Genomic DNA, 23184 nt, shown 5'->3' with positions numbered 1-23184 from the left:
TTGACATTTTTGTAAAAGAATTACTAGACACAAAATATATATCTACAATTAACAGGTAACACTGGTGTTAAGAATTCATAACAGACTATCGCCCTGCATTAATTACCACACCACGCCAATCTGACTGCTCTGTACTGTCATTTTTTCTCGCTCCCACTAATACGTGACCTTGTAGCGGAGTGTTCGTCCATATAAATAAAAGCATAAAGGGCCTTAATAGTTCTAACACAAGACTGTACGAGGACCATACCCACCATCCAATCTAGTCTCAAACTGCAATGGTTTTTTCAGAACAGCTGGTGTTTTTTTCACGCACTAGTGCGAGAAGTGGTTCATTATATGTCAGGTCGAAACTTCGGAGGGCCATCTGTACTGAAAAACGTCGTACGATACACGTGCAAAAAGGAAATTCGTAACTCGTGTCGATTTAAAACACTCCCTTCGGTCGTGTTTTAATTTATCGCCACCCGTTTCGAACTTCCTTTTTTACGCACTTGTATCGTAATGTACTATTTCAGTACAGATGGTCGTTTTTTTACGCACTAGTTCGAGAAGTGGTTCATTATATGCCAGGTCGAAACTTCGGAGGCTCATCTGTACTGAAAAACGTCGTACGATACACGTGCGAAAAGGAAATTCGTAACTCGTGTCGATTTAAAACACTCCCTTCGGTCGTAAATTAAAACACGACCGAAGGGAGTGTTTTACACTCCCTTCGGTCGTGTCGTGTTTTAATTTATCGCCACTCGTTTCGAACTTCCTTTTTTACGCACTTGTATCGTAATGTACTATTTCCGCACTAGTTAATATGTAATCAGTACTTTATTGCTTTCATATATGTATATACATTTCAGTACCTATAGCACAGCTATGAACATGAACCCTGGCAAAGTTGTACATTTCTTGTGAGGTCGAAACTTCAAACGGCCATAATATGTACTAAAAAACGTCGTCCGATACACGTGCGTAGAGCGAATGCGACCGATTCTTGTTTCTTTTCTTTTTCCGCACTTGTATCGTAATTTCCATTGATCCATTCCACCTTCTTGTACACTATCATTGATGCAAAATGTTAGACATAAAAAACATTTTTAACAACTTTGGCCGGTGGAGTAGGTACTTTACTTACCATCTTTAAAAAATGTCCTACTTTGTCGCACATGCATTATAATGTACTATCGATACTATGGTCGCAATTCAGTGGTACATGTTATAGTACAAGTGGTACTTAAACTACTTAGATTATGTTTCTTTTTAACCCCCGACGCAAAAACGACGGGGTGTTATAAGTTTGACGTGTCTGGCTGTTTGTATGTCTGTCTGTGTGTGTGTCTGTCTGTTGCATCGTAGCTCTCGAACGGATGAACTGATTTAGATTTAGTTTTTTGTCTGAAAGCTGAGTTAGTCGGGAGTGTTCTTACGCCGTGGCTTGCGTGGGCGACGGTCGCGCGATGGTCGCGCGACGGCGATGCGACGCATACGAAATCAAAACTTATCGATATGGAAGTAGACGATGCGATGAGACGCGACGGCGACGGTCGCGCGACGGTCGCGCGACCGTCGCCCACGCAAGACACGGCGTTAGCCATGTTTCATGAAAATCGGTCTACTATGACGCGGTCGAGGGTTTTTCCAAAATTTTAATTTTGTGGTTAGGACGCCGTGGCTTGCGTGGGCGACGGTCGCGCGACGGCGATGCGACGCATACGAAATTAAACCTTATCGATATGGAAGTAGACGATGCGATGAGACGAGACGGCGACGGTCGCGCGACCGTCGCCCACGCAAGACACGGCATACTCGTAATCGCAACACAAGCCTTCTTGAGCTTACCATGGGCCTCAGTCAATCTAGAATGTCCTATAATCAGTAGCGGCTCGCCCTAAAGTGCGCTTGTGCGGTGCACTCCCAGAAATAATCACAAGTAAATTATAGTAATACATCAGTTATGATACCTCTAATTAATGTACTACTATTTTAAAAAAGTATCGCAAAAAAGTTAAGCCCAATTAAACAATTACTTATATTTCTTAAAAGTTCATTAAACTGACTATTACTCCGCCAACTCCCTTCCTACAATTTCATACGCACCGCGCTCAACGGAGCGCTTTCAATTGCGCTCCTATGGAAAAAGATTCAATGCATTCATCAATAGAAAATTCAGTAAGAGCGAAAGAGAAGCTTAGACACAGCTCCACGCGTGAGACAGACGATTATCTATGAAATATTAGGTAAATCGGGAGCGCCGCACTGACCACAGAACTATATCAAAATAGAAGGCAAAAGTATCATTTTTAGTACTTCGCGTGGCAAAAAGAAGACAACGACCTCTTTCCTCGCCGCAAACGACAGTCTTTTGTTCATTGCGGCTTTAATTTGACAACCTCGACTTGGCGTGCGTTCAAAGCGAGCGATATCTATATAAAAAAGAAATAAGTGTCATAACAATGCGTGTAATGAAAATAATTTCATTTGTTCTTAGATTACGAGCGACGTAAAAATTTGCTATTCAAACTGTCGAGTCAACTCATATTCGTGACGTCAAGTGTTCATGCAAAATGTTACACGGTTGGTCTTGTCAACCGCCGAGCTTTTTCCTTCTATCTCGATATAGGTCTGTGCGTTTGTCCTTGATTGCCGCCACGTTGCACAGCGCAGGCGCGATGCGCGCCGCTGTCATCCTCGTACTTATTTCGCGCGCTATTTTGTTACTTATGTAAACAAGTTTTAGGCACCCGCGGGAATACGATTTAGACTTAATTTGAAACCGCATAATTAAATTGTTTTAATTGCAAGTGTAAAATAATTTCAGTGTGTGAGTATGGATGGATGCAATGTGACATTTATAAAAGTGTGTGAAAAAACTTTAGCAACACGATTAGAATTAAAAGCCCAGTGGTTATTGTGAGTGTGACAAAAGTGACAAACTGTTTTTCCATTTCTTTTATTTGGAAGTGGCGCGGACGACGGAGGTGGTGAGTGTGCATGGACTGAAACCCGTTTGAATGATCGGTCGTAAGGAAATATGCAAGGCCTTAGATTCAGCATATCGAAAATCCACATAGGAGTACCGTCATACTAGGTATCTACATACATGTAAGATCTTGGTGCTCACAATGAGAGTTTGAGTGAACACCCACATATTACAGCCACAAGCCGCCTCTGCCTATAATATTTATTTATTATTTTATTTTTTATTATAATCAATTCGCATTAGTGGCTAATCTATTCTATTATCCTAAAGGTCGTTATAAAGTCCTAATTCTTCTGATTTGGTTAATCTTTAATTAAATAAGAATTCTCTTTTTTTTTTTGGTTTAATGAAGGTTCAACTTGGTTCAACCGTTCAACTAAGCTATTCTCACTCAATGCTGTAATAAGTTGCATCATCCCAGATAGGTAAATATACTCCACCATGTAACTTAAAGATCATTTCATTTTCTAATAAGATATCAACAAAGCAATCACTTTACCCTACACGTTTATAAAAAATATGGTAGTAAGATACTTATCAGTAGGTACTTATTGTTGTTTATTAAATTTCACAACAAAACATCAGAATAAGAAAAAGCATAATACAACTAGGTTGTTAGACAAAGACAAAAATACTATTTTCGTGGATATATGACGTCACCAAAGCCAACACATCCTGCAAACTGTTTTCTAGATAAGGTAAAGAAGCACCGTCATTGTAATTTATTTCGTTTGACCTACGAATAGAGGTGATAATAATGAATAAATATTGTAAATATAATAAAAATTAACGTAATCCGCGACTACAAGACCGCGTTAAAATTATTTACTATATTCCTTTCTACGCAGAAGGCTGTGTTTGAGATTTCAACTTATTACATTTATTTCGCCTATTTCACTTTCTACACTTTTAAATTATGATCGAAGACATTTAATATAGTATAAGATTAAAAATCCATTAACTACAATATACTTATAAAACATAATTTTTCATTAATATATTCAACATAAGCATTCCAATCGTAACATCTAGAAGAAAAAGATGTAGAACGGGACGTTACTGTTGCATCAGCCGACGTCTCGTCGGTTGTAGAAACTTCTGTTCTGCCTGTACTTGCCCGCTCGTGGCCCGCTCCAGCCGCAGCCAGTCGTTTGCGTCATTCTTGACACACCCATTGTCAAAGTAGCACGTGATTATTTTACACGCGATTGAAAATTTAACTGTGTTTACCCTCACAGTAATTGACGAATCGAGAAAAGAAAAAGAAGTTTTTTCATAAGCGGCGTTTATTTTTGTGATTCTGGCTGTTACATTAGTTTGTTTTGTTTTTATTCCGGTCTTATTAACATAAGTTATAAGACCTCCGCCAGTGTTTTTTCGTTGTAAATAAATCAGGAAAATTGAAAGTACATAAGGCGAGGTTGTAGAGTAGATATCATGAGCTACGCGTACTCTCCAAAACCCAAAAGTTTGACCAGCGCGTTGTATAACCATCGCATGCACCAGTTGATGCAGGGCACTGTGCGTACTAATATTTGTTTGAGAAAGGAGAAGACAAAGAAGTTTAAGACCAGCATTTTTAGAAGACACATCAAGATGTAAGTACTTAGTTTAAAACTCCCGCGTTCGTTCCACGACCTTGCCCTTTCATTTGACCTTTTCCAGCTTCCGTCTCATGTCTCGCCCCACCCCACGCCTTTCCACCACCCCACCCCACGCCTTTCCACCACCCCACGCCTTTCCACCACCCGACCCCACGCCCGCACCACCCTCTAGTCTAGCGTATTCTAGTAACTAGTTTTATTAAAGCAGTTTCAAGTTAAGTGTCTAGTGCTAGGTATAGGGTTTGCAAGATCCGCCGATTTTGTGGATCCGGATATTTCGGATCTTAAAATTTGACGGATTCGGATAAAACGGATCCGTGTTGAAAAGGTCAATTTTTATAGGGGTTTCGTGAAGTCAAAGCTCCAGTTACTGAAATAAAATAACTTAGTCCTTTACCTACTTATTCCAGACTCCTTTTAAATACGATTTTTCTAATTATTGGTAACTGTCAACTGAATATAGTTCAAGTTGTAGTACCTACAATATTATTCAAATACACGTTTACACAATAATAATATTAATATTTTTTCTAGAAAATATTTCATTTTCCGACATATTTTTCGACCTTAAAAGTTTCTTTCATCTCTGTCGCACTTATGCCAGCGACATTTTGTTTTGTTTCGGTCCGTCGTGGGTCCGTCTGTTATCCATTTCACTCAGTCAAGCGCTCTCCAATCGCACTGAACGAAAGGAGAAGGACCTATAAAGACCGATTAAGTGCGTTTTCACATTATCCGATCCGATATCGGATGTCGGACCGGTACCCCATACATTACGGGCGCCATCTTGGATTTTTTCTATTGAAATCCTTCCGAAATCCGATATCGGATCGGATAATGTGAAAACGCACTAAGACCGTGCAAAAAAAATAGTGCTTTATACAAAATTAATAATTTATCGTTATTCCTGTCGGGATGCATCCAGGGTGGCTAGCCGAATGGCACAATCGCTCACGAAACGTTCACGAAACGAAGCGCTAGTAGATATCTATCTCTATCGCGCTTGCGTATTGGCGCGACAGAGCCAGCGGCGTATCGCTTTCGTTTGGCGTCGGAGAAATGCCATTCGGCTACGGGGCCTGTTAGTAACGATAGCAGTTTTAAAAAGGCACGTATTTATTTATTTAACCGGGCGACTAAATAACCATAGAAATGGGTATCAAAAATAATAGTTTGGCGACTAAAATGTGGCCTCAAATTATTTCAATATGAGGTAGCATTTTAATGTCATTACGGCTACGGTTTATTCAGACGCGAGTACCAACTATTTATTTGGCAACTGAATTATTATATTGGAAACAATTTAAGAGATACAGTTTAATAGGACAACGGCTGTCTATTAATATAAAATATACAGTTCTTTTAAAATATTTATATAGCAAATTAACATAAAAAGTACATTTAAAATTTATACATCGGCACTCATCACCTGAGCTGTCATTTTAATAAAAAAAAAAGGATTCTTATAAAATATAATGGTCGACAAAATATTATACTTATGGGTAAGAAATTAGGTGTTTGGGAGTGCTGGTAAATTCGTCTCTATAGAATGAATTTGACTTTTCATGACGTTTACTCTATCGAATCTAAGGCCGGCCTTACGCAGTCTTAACATCACTCTGAACGATTCATTTTTTTGGCAGGAAAACCTTACTCAGAATATGCTTTGGCATAAATTGTTCCGCAGATTTTATAATATCGAATCTTATGCTGGCATAATGTTAATGAGCAAAATAATCTTCTAAATTAAGAGTACTTCCGTAGATTTTTGTTTGCATAATATTTAGGCGGTAAAAAGTTGTCCATCTTCTTCCTATTTCTGTTTTGATAGCGAGTCATGTGTGTTGGGGATGCAAGATACCTAGAACACTCCTCCTCGCTTCGCTCGTCGTCGTACCTAACGGTGCCTCTGGCACTGTGTTTCATTTCCTTTTTGCTATCGTTGTTTTGTTCATACAAAATACCTAAGAATTATGCCATAGCAAATTTGGTAGGACTTATATTCTAATAAAAAAATAACCTAACCCTAACCCACTTTTCTGCTAGCAGAAAATAATTCTGCTCTTGTAATATTTATTATACTATACGATTATCATGGTAATTTTTTTTAAATACCACGTCGGTGGCAAACAAGCATACGATCTGCCTGATGGAAAGTGGTCACCGTAACATATGGACGCCTGCAACTCAAGGGGTATCATATGCGCGTTACCGACCCATTAGAAGCTTATACACTCCTTTTTTGCTGTGTACTTATTATAAAATGATTTGGTACGCGTTCCCTTATAGAGATATTTAAATACTACTCGTTGTTTACGGGTCGCAAATACGATGTTTGAATAGAATGGAATAAACATTTATTCATGAACACAGGCAAGACAAAATACACATAATAACAACAAGACAGAAAGGAATGAAGTGCCACGAAATGGCCTCATCTCAGCGTGTTGCTAGTGACTTCCAGCGCTGATCTTCCGATGAGACTATCCGGTACGTAGAAACCTTCAACCCGTTTTCATAAAGAAACTATTTTATATGTGTTTTAAAAAAACCTACTTCCCATTAATTTTTTTAGTTACCTCCGCAATTTAAATACTACTTTAAACGATGAGCTAAGTATAATTATTTAGGTGCTAACATCTATATGACTACAAATATTAAAAATCTTACGCTTTACAATACTAGGTGCCAATTATTATTTTAGTCGCCAAAGTATTGTTTAATGTTCCTCGGCAATATTTTTGTCGCTTGAAATTTGCTGCCGTTTTTTCAATAATAATGATGCGTAATATTTGAGGCTCATATATTTTTTTTGTCGCCACAATATTAAAATACAGCCAAATTATATTATTGTATGCCCGACTTAACTTCCCGTTTAATATTTTAGTTGCCCGGTTAATTATATGCCTTTTAAAAACTATGGTTTACTGTTAATTTTGTTTAGTTAAGAAACATCAATACATAGGTAATAGTTTTATGGATTAATCGCATGGCGTAATGTACCTAACCTTAGATAGCTTGATATTCTGTGGTATTTGAATGAAAGCGACAAAAGACACGAAATAATTCATAAGTTTCATTCGAAAATTCTTTCTGGCGTGGATCAATAACGGATCCGTTTTATCCGGATCCTATGAGACCTTGGATCCCGATCTCAAATTCAACGGATATCCGGATAGTTCGGAGCTAGGTATCATGCAGTTTTGGGTTCCGTATCCGTACCAAAGAAAAACCCTTACAGTGCGATTCTGTCCATCTGTCTGTCTGTTACATATATCTCAATAACGGCTTAATGCTTATGCTATATATTGAAATTTACAGTACTTATGGAAATTGTTAACTTTTACAAATTGAGAATATTATTCTTTTTTTATGAATACTTACTTATTACGTAAAAAAACATTTTTTTACAAAACATTTCAATAAGCTCGTGATATGTACATGTATATTATTATTATTTTACTTTTCTATTATTAACTCATTACATAGTTATAACATTAAATTAAACAAAATGAATACAATATTACACTAACTAAAACAAAACTATCAAATCAAATCCCCCAAATCTGAACCTTGCGGAAGGGTGCCCATTACCATTATGCTGGCCACATTCCCCTGCAGGATGGCAATGCCAATTCTTTGTCCAAGGAATGAAATGAACCAGCCCTAGGATCTCTGGTGGTGTATATTAGCAACTTCTTGAAATCCTTATACAACGTTAGTGCATCCCCAGACACCAAGGTCTTAAAAAGTTTCCAGTGTCTCCACCGCAAACGCTCCAAATACATGGTTGCTTACTAGACCAGCATATTTGCGGTGCTTCAGAGCTTCAGCTGTTGCCGCTGCCCCGCCCGGTCTTAAAGAAGTAGAGGCCAAATGGGCAGCTCCACGTTAGGGCACACTACAGGCCAAGAATTTACCTACTGCATCCGACAGGTACGCCACCTCAAAGTCAGGTATTGACGGAGAGAGTATCTTTCCCACGAGGGATAGCGTTCTATGGACGGATGACAGAAAAGCAGGCAACGCAACACAAGAAATGCTCCTTAAACCCAGGCCGCCGAAACGGATCGGTAAAGTCGTCTGTAGGAACTGCCAATCGTCACTGTCGTCGAGCTTAATATTGAAAATTTTATTGTAACACAACATGTATAGTGCAGTCTGCAGTAGTGTTGTCGATTACCTGCTACAAATTTGAATGTCTAAAAAATGGACTGCACCTCATCGCATGAGTCAGCTTTGGAGCGAAAAGACTGACGAATGGATATACGCGCACAAGAAGACACAACCTAAAACTTGTAATTGTAACAACAAAGCACAAAACAAATATATAGGCAAAAACTTAATTCCAAACAGAATAGTGAAAACTTGGAACATTTGTACCCTACAACTACAACTACAACCTACAAGACGCGAAAACAACACAACACACAGTACAAGTACAAATTCACAAGTGAGGTGAGGTTGGCAACGCGCATGTGACACTCCTTGAGTTACAGGCGTCCATAGGGTACGGTACGGTGACCGCTTTCCATCAGGCGGACCGTATGCTTGTTTGCCACCGACGTAGTATAAAAAAAAAAATAACCGACTAAAGTTGTGAACTCTTCCAATGTCAGTGAATTTCAAAGACAAATTATCTAATAAGTGGCGGCCTGCTGAACGGATCACCGGGATCTGGCTACCGCAATCTCACCTCTCGACTTCAAGCGTTGCTCTGTTGTCGCACTGTGCGTGCGGCCGTTTTGTAGGGCCCACTCAATGAGTTGGCAAGTCACCGCCTGTCTTCTACAATTCAGAGACTAATTGTCACGGCAGGTGTCCGATAGTCTCCTCCCATTGCCCATTAACCAGTCCACCCAATTTGCAAAACAATAGCCTATGAGTCCTATGACCTTAGTTCCTATTGCAACAAAAAAGTGTTGCACTGCAATAGTCTTTGCACCTGGCGAGGACCATCTTCGGGTGTATCACATTGTGCGCTAGGGGATGGTATGGTATCCGCCACGTATCCCTATCCTTTAGATTAAAGTGTTAGAAAAGGCCTCTGCGCTGTTGGCTTCGGCTCCACGTACACCTCCCAAAGGTCCGGAACCCCATGGACCCGAGATATGGAAAGTGCATACAAATCCATACTATCCATACTAATATTATAAATGCGAAAGTAACTCTGTCTGTCTGTCTGTCTGTCTGTACGCTTTCCCGCTTAAACCACGCAACCGATTTTGATGAAATTTGGAACAGACAATCTTTAGACCCTGAGACAGAACATAGGCTACTTTTTATTTCGAAAAAAAGGGATGAAGGGGTTGAAAAAGAGGTTGAAAGTTTGTATGGGATTTCTTAATTTTAAAAGATAAAACCATGAAACTTTATATTTTAGCACTTGATAAGAAATCATTGAACATCTTGATAACGGATAGGGATAGGGATAGGGATTGGGATAGGGATAGCGATAGGGATAGCGATAGCGATACGGATACGGATAATATGGGTATCGTTAGAGGGATACGGATAATCGGTCGGCGGTCTCTTACAATCAATGTGCTCTAAGACGATCGTTGTTTGCTTGCTTGAAAATTACGTTTGCGATAAGTATAAGCAAAATGTAAAAAATTTTAAGGGATAATAGAAATACGGGCTATGTGGGATGTTTATAAAGGTTTCCCCAGCGTATATAGAATGTGTGTGTGTGGATTGAGTGAGCACCTTCCGAAAATGAAAAAAAATATGCTGATCATTTAGTAAAAGTTCTAAAACAATTGTAAAACGAATCTCTGAATTTGTAAAAAGATAAATCAAAAGATACAGCCATTAACATGTGCTCACTCAGTTCTCACAAACTACCAACGAAAACAGTGAATATATTCATTTAACATATCATATTTATATACTAACATTTAGTAAAAAATAGGCCAACCTACCTCTATAAATATTAGATCACCTAGTGACGTATTAAATTTTTTACAAATAGTTTCTTATGCTCACTCAATCCACACACTTTTGAAAAGCCGAATTTTGATGAAAAACATAAGATTTAGACCGCTATTATATGTGTATAGTTTAGTAAAAGTGAAATGGGAATTTGTAAAATACAAAACGAACCACTAACGTGTCAGGTTTTTTTATAATAAATTTTTGTAAGTGCTCACTCAGTCCACACGTTTTGAGAAAGTTAAAAATGTAAATATCTTACGATTTGTAGCACCTAAGACACTCGAAAGTACTTCAACATTTAGTAAAAATTTTTACTAAATATCCACCATCTAATATTTTATATTCGTTGTCTGGTTTTAAAGATATTCAGACATAACTTTTCTCATACAAATGTATCAAGTAGGGTGACCACACTATGTCGGCTCCTGATTTTCCCCACCTTCCCATTGTCATATTGAGATTGGGGAGTATCGTTCGTTCAATTTTGATAATATTAAACTAATACCATATTAATTATCCATCTGCAAACTGTTTTTAGGTTATGTTCTTGGCCTAGTGATGATGTGTATTGTGTAATTTTTATCGACGTCAGGATAATAACCATATCGACATGCATGCATTAAAAAGGACATGAATGATAATTGGTAAGAAACAAAGAATATAATACTTCACTAGTAAGAAACCAGAACCTGGTAATCTAATCGCGCTAACAGATGAGCGTACCGGATTTGTAAGTGGGAGCGAGAAATAGTTATTCTTTTCTCGCTCCCACTTACAAATCCGGTAAACTATTATCAAAATTGAACGAAACTCCCCAATCTCAATATGACAATGGGAAGGTGGGGAAAATCAGGAGCCGACATAGTGTGGTCACCCTACTTGATACATTTGTATGAGAAAAGTTATGTCTGAATATCTTTAAAACCAGACAACGAATATAAAATATTAGATGGTGGATATTTAGTAAAAATTTTTACTAAATGTTGAAGTACTTTCGAGTGTCTTAGGTGCTACAAATCGTAAGATATTTACATTTTTAACTTTCTCAAAACGTGTGGACTGAGTGAGCACTTACAAAAATTTATTATAAAAAAACCTGACACGTTAGTGGTTCGTTTTGTATTTTACAAATTCCCATTTCACTTTTACTAAACTATACACATATAATAGCGGTCTAAATCTTATGTTTTTCATCAAAATTCGGCTTTTCAAAAGTGTGTGGATTGAGTGAGCATAAGAAACTATTTGTAAAAAATTTAATACGTCACTAGGTGATCTAATATTTATAGAGGTAGGTTGGCCTATTTTTTACTAAATGTTAGTATATAAATATTATATGTTAAATGAATATATTCACTGTTTTCGTTGGTAGTTTGTGAGAACTGAGTGAGCACATGTTAATGGCTGTATCTTTTGATTTATCTTTTTACAAATTCAGAGATTCGTTTTACAATTGTTTTAGAACTTTTACTAAATGATCAGCATATTTTTTTTCATTTTCGGAAGGTGCTCACTCAATCCACACACACACTATAGAATTACCTACGCTGTGGTCGATGTGTAATATTTCTACAATCATTGCAAGCAAAAGTATTATGTGCAATCGAAATAATCGCAGATAAATATACCTACAGAGAAACCTAAGGATCCAAATAAAAATCTTAATGAATACTTTTATTACGCGGGCGAAGCCGCGGGTAAAAGCTAGTAATTATAATATATTGAAGACTTGAAAGAAATAAAGAAAATAATATATTGTATATGTTAAGACAGCAATCCGATTTTTAACCGACTTCGTAGTTTAGATCGATGCCGACTTCAAAAAAGGAGGAGGTTCTCAATTCGACTGAATGTTTTTTTTTTTTTTTTTTTTTTTTTTTTTTTTTTTTTGTATGTATGTTCCTCGATATCTTCGAGAATTGTGGACCGATTTTCAAAATTTTTTTTTTGATCGAACGGGTATAACCCCGAGATGGTCCCATTGGCACCAAGTCAAGGTCTGATGATGGGATCCTGGAGAAATCGAGGGAACTCTTCAAATGTTATAGGCACATGTAATGTTTTTAGTGTATTTTTCAAAGGTAAACCAGTATTTACGCCTGATGGTAATAATTTTATGTGGCTGAGCTGATGATGGAAGGTCAACTCCTCAATGATTAGGAGTTAAAGGATAATTCTTTCACTAGTGTACATGTATTCGGACTGATACGTATAATATCAATAGGAACCACTAAAAATCAACAAATAAATAAACTTTTTAACAAAAAATAAAACCGCCTTCAAAAATAAGCGCGTTACAAAACACGGAGAAACTAAAAAGCAAAAAATAATAAACCTTTGAATTCAGATTTCTTATCGTATTGCAATAATCTAAACATCCAAATTATAAACAAATCAATTATTTTTGGAGTCGGTGCCAGCCTGCGTATGGTTGGGTGGGGCAAACAGGCAATAGCAAGGCGACTAACAGGTCTGGTACCGACTGCAAAAATAATTGATTTGTTTATAATTTGGATGTTTAGATTATTGCAATACGATAAGAAATCTGAATTCAAAGGTTTATTATTTTTTGCTTTTTAGTTTCTCCGTGTTTTGTAACGCGCTTATTTTTGAAGGCGGTTTTATCAGTTGCATGGTCTCATAGGCTACGTCGAGTGAGATCGAGTGAGAGAATTAGGCTACGAGACGTTTGCTTAGGCTATAGTAAGGCCGATAGTCCACTATCATATTATGTTTATCATAGAAATATGGTCATAGATCTGTGTACTTCCCTTTTTCTCCAGCGTGAAAAAAAAGGACGGCACGTTGCCTATATGATCATATTTCTATGATAAACATAATTATGATAGTGAAGAGTGAGCCCATTTGTAATAAAAAAAAAAAAAAAGTGGACTATCGGCCTAATCCTCAAAGTGGCCGACATTTGTTCAGGTACGTTTAAAACGAATACTACTTAATACTTTGTACTATGTTATCAGGCATAACAATATATTAAAGTGACCATCAATGTTCAGTGCTCTCGTCGCTCTCGAGTCATAACATGTAGTATTTCGCCTAGTCATCATGACGTCGCGCTACAGCGAGTTCGCTTTACACTCTTTACAGACAGGTACGGGGCCCCGATGGGTGGCTTCCACCGTATCAGGCTGATGTACTTACTACACTAGATTATAGATACACGACACGATATCTCTCACCACCTTCCACAACCTACATTTATCCGGTTTTTCAGCAAGCTCACTTGGAGATATCTATATTTACCTATTTCGTAAAAAGAGTTTCCCACTTCCTCTAAATTACGAATATAATTTGGCAGAGCTGTTACAGCATATATGTACGTTATAAGGTCATTTTACGTAACAAGAAATGTAGATCAGTTTCCAATAACCAATTTTAATACTACCATATATTAAATATAACAAGATCATACCATCCCATACATTAAAATGCGACCGCCTACGAACGCGCTTACACTCCACCACACATAGATGGCGCCACAAAAAAATGCCTTGTTGCCACCGATTATTTGTAGATTGGCATTAACCTCCTAAGGCCCAAGGTCCTTCCTATAGTAATAATTAAGTTGGTCATTCAGGCCCAGCTTCTTCAACGACTATATAGTCATAGCGTACCACGGTCCTACCAGTAGGACTTATTATAAAAGCCGACATTTTGATTTCAAATTTCGCGCCAATCTAAACTGACGTATCCGATTTTCTAGAGGGGTGTTTAAGGTTGAATGTGAACACACTCATAAGCTTGAAAAATAAAAACAAAGTGTCAAACTGACAAGTTACAGACGGCGACATGGGTATTCCGTGAAGGAGAGGTTAGTAAATCCAATTTTATTCATGTAATTTTGAGTACTTTCTTACTAATTTGTAAATAATCTTCTTTTTTATTAGTTATTTTACGAAGTTAAGTAATAATTTCATTGATTTTGCTTATATTTTACGAAATACGGGATGAAAAATATTAAGTCCTATGAGTAGTACCTCGGTTTTATACAACTACATAATTTAATAATAATGTTTGTGGTGGTTGCAAAAACTGACACATATTGCTTTTATTGTTGTAGGATTAAATGACAAAGAAACATAATTCGCTCTTAGGGAATCAGAAATAGAAACTGAAGATGAAAAAACAGACTTTTGCCACATAAAACTCATAGAAACAAATTTTGTTCAAACCAGATCCCGGTATGCTTCCTCTAGTTCCTATGTCGATATTTCTCTGTCAGAACTAATTCCAAAGCCTATCCACGGCAGGACCCGATATTTCACCTTGCAGCTTCTGCAGAAGGACGTCGTGGAGCGCCTACAAGAGGATGATCTCACGCTCGCAGTGGAATAACATTCGTCGAAGAAGAGCGTAAAATCTTAATTTTTAAGTGATTTAAAAGTGATTGGTGCATTGTATTATTTTAATAAGACTATTATTTTATCTCATTCTTTCTATAAAACTAAAAAAATAAACAAATCTTAAGTGAGTTTTTTCATTTCGTAATATAAATAACGTTTCTTTATAAGCCCATGGTCCTTCCTGTAGGACTTTTTTTAATTAAAATCAAATTATCCTAAAAGGCATCGTAAACTGATAATAAATATGCCCCAAAGCTGTTGGTGGCATACAAGTACAATAACATTTAAAAAATGTATTCCTAATGTTTGGGCCTGAACGAGTATAAAACAATAGTACTACTGGTAGGACCGTGGTTCGCAATAACTAGTAGCCGAATTTCGCCTTGGGCCTTAGGAGGTTAAGTGTCAATTCCGAGCCGTAAATCTATGCCAAAGTGACACTTAACGCCATCTACAAGTATAATCGAAAGCTACAAGACATTTTTTTGTGGCGCCATCTATGTGTGGTGGAGTGTAAGCGCGTTCGTAGGCGGTCGCATTTTTATGTATGGGATGGTATGATCTTGTTATATTTAATTTATGATACTACCTAAAATTTTAAAAAGTGTGAAAATCTCGAAAACCAGGCGACTTTTACTAAACCTTGGTACCTAAGGTGCCCTCTTGGTGGTTAAAAGGTTGTCCATTAATTACTGAGCACCCGGTATATCGTTGTCAGAGTACCCATAACACAAGCCTTCTTGAGCTTACCGTGGGCTTCACTCAGTCAATCTGTGTAAGAATGTCCTATATTAAAAAAAGAAAATTAGGTACCTATCTAATTCTTCATTTAATTCTTATAAATTGTAAAGTTCTAACACTTTGATCAAAGGTCCATTTTGGAATCTCGAGTGCACGATTTCGCTATTCGAAAGTTTGCGAAAACGGTGAAATAGATCGAGTGGTCGAAGTTTAAAAATCTCGGTTCCCAGATCACAATGCCAAGTCGTAACGTCGTAAGGCCTAAGTAATACCACAGAATATATAATAGTACAAGTAACCACAGAATATATAATAGTAAGTAGCGCGGCGATAGAATCACGGAATGAGCCGCCCTAATACAAGCATAACAAGCAATTACTTATCGATGACCGTAGGCTCAAAGGGCGTAAGGAACAAAATGGCGAAAATGAGTTATGAATGCAGTTATACTCAGATTTTTTTTCTCTATCGAATGGTATATTCAACGTCTCGATACCTTTGAAAAAATGTCCGATACGCCCTAAAAAAAATCGTCGTTTCTACCAAGTTTGAAAGAGCATTTCGTCGTATCCACCAAGCTAAAAAAAACTTTTGGTGCGTTTTGGCGTAACTCCCCAATCTCATGTACGTTACATTACAGGGCGGATCATTTTTCTAAATTTAAGAAATATTTTAATGATGGGCGCGAATTTGGTGCTCTATAGGGTGCAAATGACATAAAAAATATTAAAAAAAAAAATAAGTAATGGGAAGTGCCTCCACGAAGCTATCGAAAAAAAAACAACGATATAATAACTCTGCTTTGTATGTTTTGCTAAATATGTACCCTCGTCGATATTTATAGTAACGCTACAGGAATTAAACTGCCGCTGAACATAATAGAAAAAGAGTAACAATTAAATACATGACCATTATGAGTTATGACACTTATGACCAATATACACTCGCGATCAAAAAAATCGACTCAAACGAATTTTTAATTTCATCGTTTAATATCTCCGGAACCAATCATGAGACCAAAAAAGTAACTGTACCATTTTAGAGCTTACAGTGTAAGCTTTCGATACGAGCATGTTTTTCAGGCGAAAAATTTCAGTTCATGAAAAACAAGCGATCATACCAAGGAGGTGTAATATTTAGGTGCAAAAATGACCTTGACAACGAAAGAAAAAAACATTTTCATGAAAGAATTACAAATTATTTTTATCTTTAATACCTGGTGTTACCACCAAAAACCTTTTTCACACATGCCATGCGTCTCTTCATTGACCTTATCAGCTTCCTGATGGTGTCCTGGGACTCCTGGGGGCATGCTTCCCACTCTTCGACCAAAGCTTCTTTCAGGGCCAAAATTGTCTCCGGAGCGGGATCGCGAGCTCAAACCTTGCGTTTTAGGTAATCCCACAAGTTTTCGATAGGATTTAAATCGGGACTGAGAGGTGTGGCCATTTCAGAGTCAGGATGCCAACTGCGTCAATGGTACTCCTTTGTGACGCGGGCGGTATGACAAGGGGCATTGTCTTGCATTAAATGGAACCCCTCGTCAAAGAACCCGGCGTAGGGGACGACATGGTCTTGCAGGATGTCGGTGATGTACCTGTCTGCATTCAAACCACCGCCTCGACCCCCGCCATCAACAAAAACCAGCTCGGTCCGCCCCTCCATGGAAATCTCAGCCCAAATCATGACGGAATCTCCACCGTAGGCGACTGTTTTAGCGAAGCAACACTGGGCGAATCTCACTCCAGGTCTTCGGTACACCAGTCCTCTTCTGTCGCTGCCAAGGAGACACACTCTGCACTCATCGCTGAAGAGCACGCGGCTCCATTGGTCGTAGGTCCAATTTTCTTAGGTCGCCACGAATTCCTTCCGAGCGTCCCGATGTCTCTGAGTCAGTTTGGGCCCAGTAGCAGGCCTTCTTGGGGTAAGGTTGGCTTCCTTGAGTCTTCGCCGAACTGTTGGGGTGCTAACAGGCACAACCCGGTTCCGCATCAGGTCTCGCTGGATGGCAACAGCGGTACGGTGGCGATTACGAAGACTGGAGGTGACGATGAAGCGGTCTTCACTCTCCGTTGTGCACCGCTGACGGCCAGATCCTGGTTTCCGTTTCAAGGTTCCAAACCGACGAAACCGACGGTAAACTCTGGAGACACCGACTGGCTGAAATTCAGCTGCTCAGCAACAGAACGCTGCGAGAATCCTCGATTCACCAAGGCGACGACTTCGGCGGCTTCAGCTTCGGTGGTATCCATTGTTCTAAGATGATTTCAGTGAAAGATTGCGTGGAGATGTGCACTGGTCAACTTCTGATAAGCGACTGATAAGAAATATGGTGGTGCGTCTTCATTCGACATCCCTGCTGGGGTGTGAGTGGCCCCTTCCGCGCTGGGCGCTGTGGGGGCTGTGTCGGGGCGCGCCCCATCCATGTGGGGCGGTCTGACGCCGTCATTTTGTGGACGGCTTGGCGATCCGGTGATTGCTAGCCCTACCGCTACCGGCCGTTATCCAACCCCGCGACCCCTAGCCACGGTGATACCGTTTGAGCGGGGCCGGGTTTCGGGGTCGCAGTGAAGGCGACTGGCAGCTCGGGCTAGCGTGGGCATGGTGGTGGTGTTGATGATGTTCAGTGTGGTGTGGGGGTGTTGTCCTCTTCTTCTTCTTCTTACGTGTCGATGTGTAGTAGAGCTCGGGGCGGGTCCCGAGCTTTGCGCTTGTTCGGCGGCCGTGTGTAGTGGGGCGCGATCCCTCGGAGGTGCTCGAAGTTGGAGTTGTCCGCGCGGTCAAACATGACCCGCGCGAGACGCACGATGAACTGCTCCAGGCTCCTCCACTTCAGGTGCTTCTCGATGGCTGCGTTCCTCACGTACCGGGGGGCTGCGATGATGGTCATCAGCGAGAGGGACTCCTGTCGCCTCATCTTCTCCTTGTTGCTCCTGCAACAGAAAGAATACCAGGCTGGTGAAACGTAAGTCAATCTTGACCGAACGTAAGCTTTGTACAGACCGAGCTTGGTCCGCACAGGAAGCTCACTGGCAAACACGGGCCGCAGACACATTCGTGCGGTTTTGGCCCGCATGACTGTGTCTGCGGTGTGTTTGGTCATGGTTAGGCCCTTGTCGATGGTCACCCCCAGGTATTTCACTGTGGGTGACCACGCGAGGCGTTGACCCGCTAGGGTGGGTGGCGTGGGGGGCACTCCGTGTGTTTCTCCAGTCATGATGGCTTGCGTCTTGCCCACGTTGACTGATAGTCTCCACTTGGAGAGCCAGTCAGGAAGGGCGTCAAGCGACGGCTGGATCTTGGTGACCGCATGCTGCTTCTGGAAAGAAGAAGTGTAGTAGCGGCGTCGTCTGCGAAAAGGGCTAAGTGTGCTTTGCCAACGAGCGGGATGTCGTTGGTGTAGCGTATGTAGCAGGCAGGTGATGGGCAGCTCCCCTGGGGAACGCCCGCCTGGATTGGGCGTTCCTGTGATGACTTGTACGTGGAAGCGTCGATCCGCGAGGAAGGCTGCGATGACTTTCACAATGCGGCGGGGGGCTGTGGACAGAGAAAGTTTATATATTAGACCTTCGTGCCAGACTCGGTCGAAAGCTTTCTCCATACTCTAAGAACAAATTAAATTATTTTCATAGAAAATATTTTAACTTGTATTTTTTAAGTAGTAACACTACTATTATGTTATAAACATTAAATAAATGTCATATACAAAGAAAAAGTGACCAAGGCCTCCAGTGTTCCGAGCTGGAATCGAACCAGCGTACTCCGCTTACCGGGCGAATGCCTGAACCACTCGGCCATCGGTGCACGAAGGCAAGGGTCGAAATTTCCAAGTATATGACATTATTGACATTCCCGAAGGCTCGTGGCGCCCTCTGCCATCCCTGAGGTAGAACAGTATGGTTCGACCTCCTAGCTGAATCAACTCAGGTGATTACAAGCTAGCGAAGAGAGATGGCGCTGCCATTCATACTCTAAGAACAAATTAAATTATTTTCATAGAAAATATTTTTACTTGTATTTTTTAAGTAGTAACACTACTATTATGTTATAAACATTAAATAAATGTCATATACAAAGAAAAAGTGACCAAGGCCTCCAGTGTTCCGAGCTGGAATCGAACCAGCGTACTCCGCTTACCGGGCGAATGCCTGAACCACTCGGCCATCGGTGCACGAAGTAGGGCTTGCAATATCGGACGATTTTCAATTCCGGAACTGGTTTTCGAGATTGGACTTCAATTCCGGAATTCCGGAACTAGTTCCGGAATTGAACAATTTTTTTTGGTTTGGTTTTCTGGTGGGTTTTTGATGAAATAATACAATTTTAAATTGAAATTTATTATAAATCGACGTTTAAGACAATAACTCCGCACCTGAAAGGCATATAACACTGAAATTTTCATTTTAGTAATTTTACAGGAAAGCCCATTTTGTGTCAAAATCGGTCTTGCAAGTTATTTCGAACTACAGTTAACGATACAAACGACGTTTTAGTGCCAGTTTTCTGGTAGAGGTCAACGTTAAAGTTATTTTTTTATCCATTGACCATCGAAATAATATAAAAGTAATAATTTACAAGAATGGCATAACGTCTTGTTCACATAACTGTAATAAAAGAAATATTGAATTACCTTTATCAGACTCGAGTAGGGACAAAAGATGTCCAAGCTAGCCCAAAAAGACAGATTTTATGATTTATTCCTAGGTATACCTATGTATACATATGTACACCTTATTTTTTTGTAAAAAAAATAAATCATTCTTTTCATATTCATCATTTTCCATACATTTGCTTCTCAAATCTTTTGATTTTGTGGTAAGGGGTAATAGACTTAGATAGAGTTTAGTAAAATATGGACACGTCTTTGTGAAAAGTGTATAAAGTAACTACGACGTTATGCTTGTATTCACAAGCACGCAAGCAAATCGTAGTATTTGGTATTACATTCATTCGAATGTAATACCAAATACTACGATTTGCGTCTGAACAGACTTTATGCCTAAAATATTCAGTGCTATGAGAAAAGAAGTAAAATTTAGATTATTACTGAAATTTAAGTTCGATCTAATTAAATTGAGCATAAATAACGCTAATAAAATAATAATGTACCTAATGTTATTTATTTATATTTAATTGTCCTTCAATATTCGAGCATAACACTCAACTCCCGTCTAGTAATTTTAAATTATCACAAAACACAACTTTCTACAGCAAATATTTAATTTAAACTGATTATATATTTCACTTATTAGCTAAAACAATTGAGAGCAAAACCAGAAAGTGACAAGGGTATAATATTAGCGGGTTAAATTACACTATCTCGCTCTAACTAGCCCTGGATGCAACCCTTTGGTCATAAAATAGGCACTACCTGAATCCGAGCAGTGTCTAACTTATAAATTTACATATCTTTTATAGACGCGGTGGTAGTTTTGTAAAATAACCAGGCTGATATTACACGTTTTCGTCCAAAAATATATCTTTTTTCAATACCGGAATTTTCGAGATTATATGTTTCAATTCCGGAACTGTAATATCGGAAAAATTGTCCGAAATTCCGGAATTTCGAGATTCCGGAATTCCGGAATGCAAGCCCTAGCACGAAGGCAAGGGTCACTTTTTCTTTGTATATGACATTTATTTAATGTTTAGCTTTCTCCATGTCTAAGAGAACCGCGACTGTATACTCCTCTTTGTTTTGGGCTGTGCCCATGTGGTGCAAGACCCGGGTGAGCTGCAACGTAGTGGAGTGCTGCGATCTGAAACCAAATTGCTCCGGCCTGGGTGCCAGGTGAGGCGAGAGGTGCCGGAGCAGCAACCTCTCGAACACCTTTGAGAGGTTACTTAGTAGGGTGATGGACCGGTAGTTTTCCGGCTTTCTTCTGTCCTTCCCAGGCTTGGGGATGACGATGACTCGTCCTGTCTTCCAGATGGTGGGGAAGTGCCCCGAGCGCATGATCCCGTTGAACAGACGCGCCAGTGCCGCTAATGTGTGTCGGAGCGCCATGTTCGGGATGTCGTCGGGGCCCGGTGCCTTCTTCGGGTTGCAGTGACGCTTGATTGCCGCTCGGACCTGTGAAGGAGAGAAGTAAATTGGATCATCGTGTGACTCTATAGGCACGTTGAGGTATTCTCGAACGTGTTGTACGATGCTCGCTGTGTGCTGGGGCTCGGTGTCGGGGAAGGGCTTGAACTGCTGTTCAAGGCTGCGAGCGAGTATTTCCGCTCTGTGAGTATCAACATCGAATTACCTAGCAACCAATTGTTTGTAATAAATAACCGTCTCTGATTGGCCGATAAGGGTGCGCGCACACGGGCGACAAAGTTGCTCGGCGACTTTCGTATTTGTATGAAAAGTTGCGTCGCCTCGTGTGCGCACCTTCATACTAGCCCATAGATAGACCGAGCGACGGAGACAAAACAGTTTTGTCTCCCGTCTGTGGGGGCCCCAACGCGACAGATAAAAAAAAATGTGTTTCAGATGCAGGAAAATTTGCCAGGTATCGCAAATTAGTATAGAAATTGTATGAAGTTCTATTTTTGAAATTATTAGAGTTAACTAAAGTCAACTATAATGAGCTTATTATAATTGAGTCGGAACTGCCATAGAGTATCCAACACTGAAAAGTTAGCACTTATAGTTTAGTCTGTGGTGGCCTAATTGACAGATTACAGTCGACAAGTAGAAAAATAGTTTTTTGGCTCTCCTGAAAAATCGTGTTTTGTCCCTTACGCCCTTTGAGCCTACGGTCATCGTTATGTTTTTGTTGGCCCCCAAATACTGAGGAAAATGTATCACTTTGCCGTGTTCTCAAGTGCATAACTGCATAATTAGTTGGTAGAGTCGACTACAAAGAGATGTATCAATTTTTAGGGTTCCGTACCTCAAAAGGAAAAAACGGAACCCTTATAGGATCACTTTGTTGTCCGTCTGTCCGTCCGTCCGTCCGTCTGTCAAGACCCTTTTTCTCAGGAACGCGTGGAGGTATGAAGCTGAAATTTATATAAATTACTCAGGTCTACTGTCCCTTGAAGCTGTGAAAAAATCAAACTTCTAAGCCAACGCAATCAAAAGATACAGCCGTTTATGCCGCAAATTTTCGACACTTGCAAGGGAATCAAAACCTACAGGGTGCTTCCCGTGAACTCAGAATCTTGAAATTTGGTACGAAGCAACGTCTTATAGCATAGATAAAGGAAAAATTACGAAAACCATAAATTTTTAGTTACATCACATAATATATTTTTTTTTAATAATTTTAACCTTACTACCCATTTCCTCATAAACGCGTAGAGGTATTAAATTGAAATTCATACCAAATACTCAGGTCTATAATACCTTTAAGCTGTAACAAAATCAAACTTCTATGTCAACGCAATCAAAAGAAACAGCAATTTAAGCTGCATATTTTGAAACTCGCAAGTACTCGCAAGGGAATCAAAACCTAAAGGGTACTTCCAGTCGACCTAGAATCTTGAAATTTGGCATGAAGCAACGTTTTATAGCACACATAAAGGAAAAATTCCGAAAACCTTAAATTTTTAGTTACATTACAAAATATATATT

General features: G+C 39.5%; 1 protein-coding gene across 2 annotated transcripts in view; it reads left to right on the top strand.

The window, feature by feature from the left end:
• The first annotated feature begins 4105 nt into the window (after positions 1-4105).
• Positions 4106-23184, top strand: part of LOC125235812 — a 28779-nt gene continuing 9700 nt past the window's right edge. Inside the window, exon 1 of one of the 2 annotated variants that reach the window (XM_048142412.1) lies at positions 4106-4572. The gene's annotated coding sequence lies outside the window, so the exon portion shown is untranslated. The remainder of the gene's footprint in view (positions 4573-23184) is intronic. The other variant, XM_048142438.1, reaches the window with a different exon arrangement.

This window comes from Leguminivora glycinivorella, chromosome 2 (genome assembly GCF_023078275.1).
Source record: "Leguminivora glycinivorella isolate SPB_JAAS2020 chromosome 2, LegGlyc_1.1, whole genome shotgun sequence".
Classification (NCBI taxonomy): domain Eukaryota; kingdom Metazoa; phylum Arthropoda; class Insecta; order Lepidoptera; family Tortricidae; genus Leguminivora; species Leguminivora glycinivorella.
This window is presented reverse-complemented; position numbering and strand designations above follow the sequence as displayed.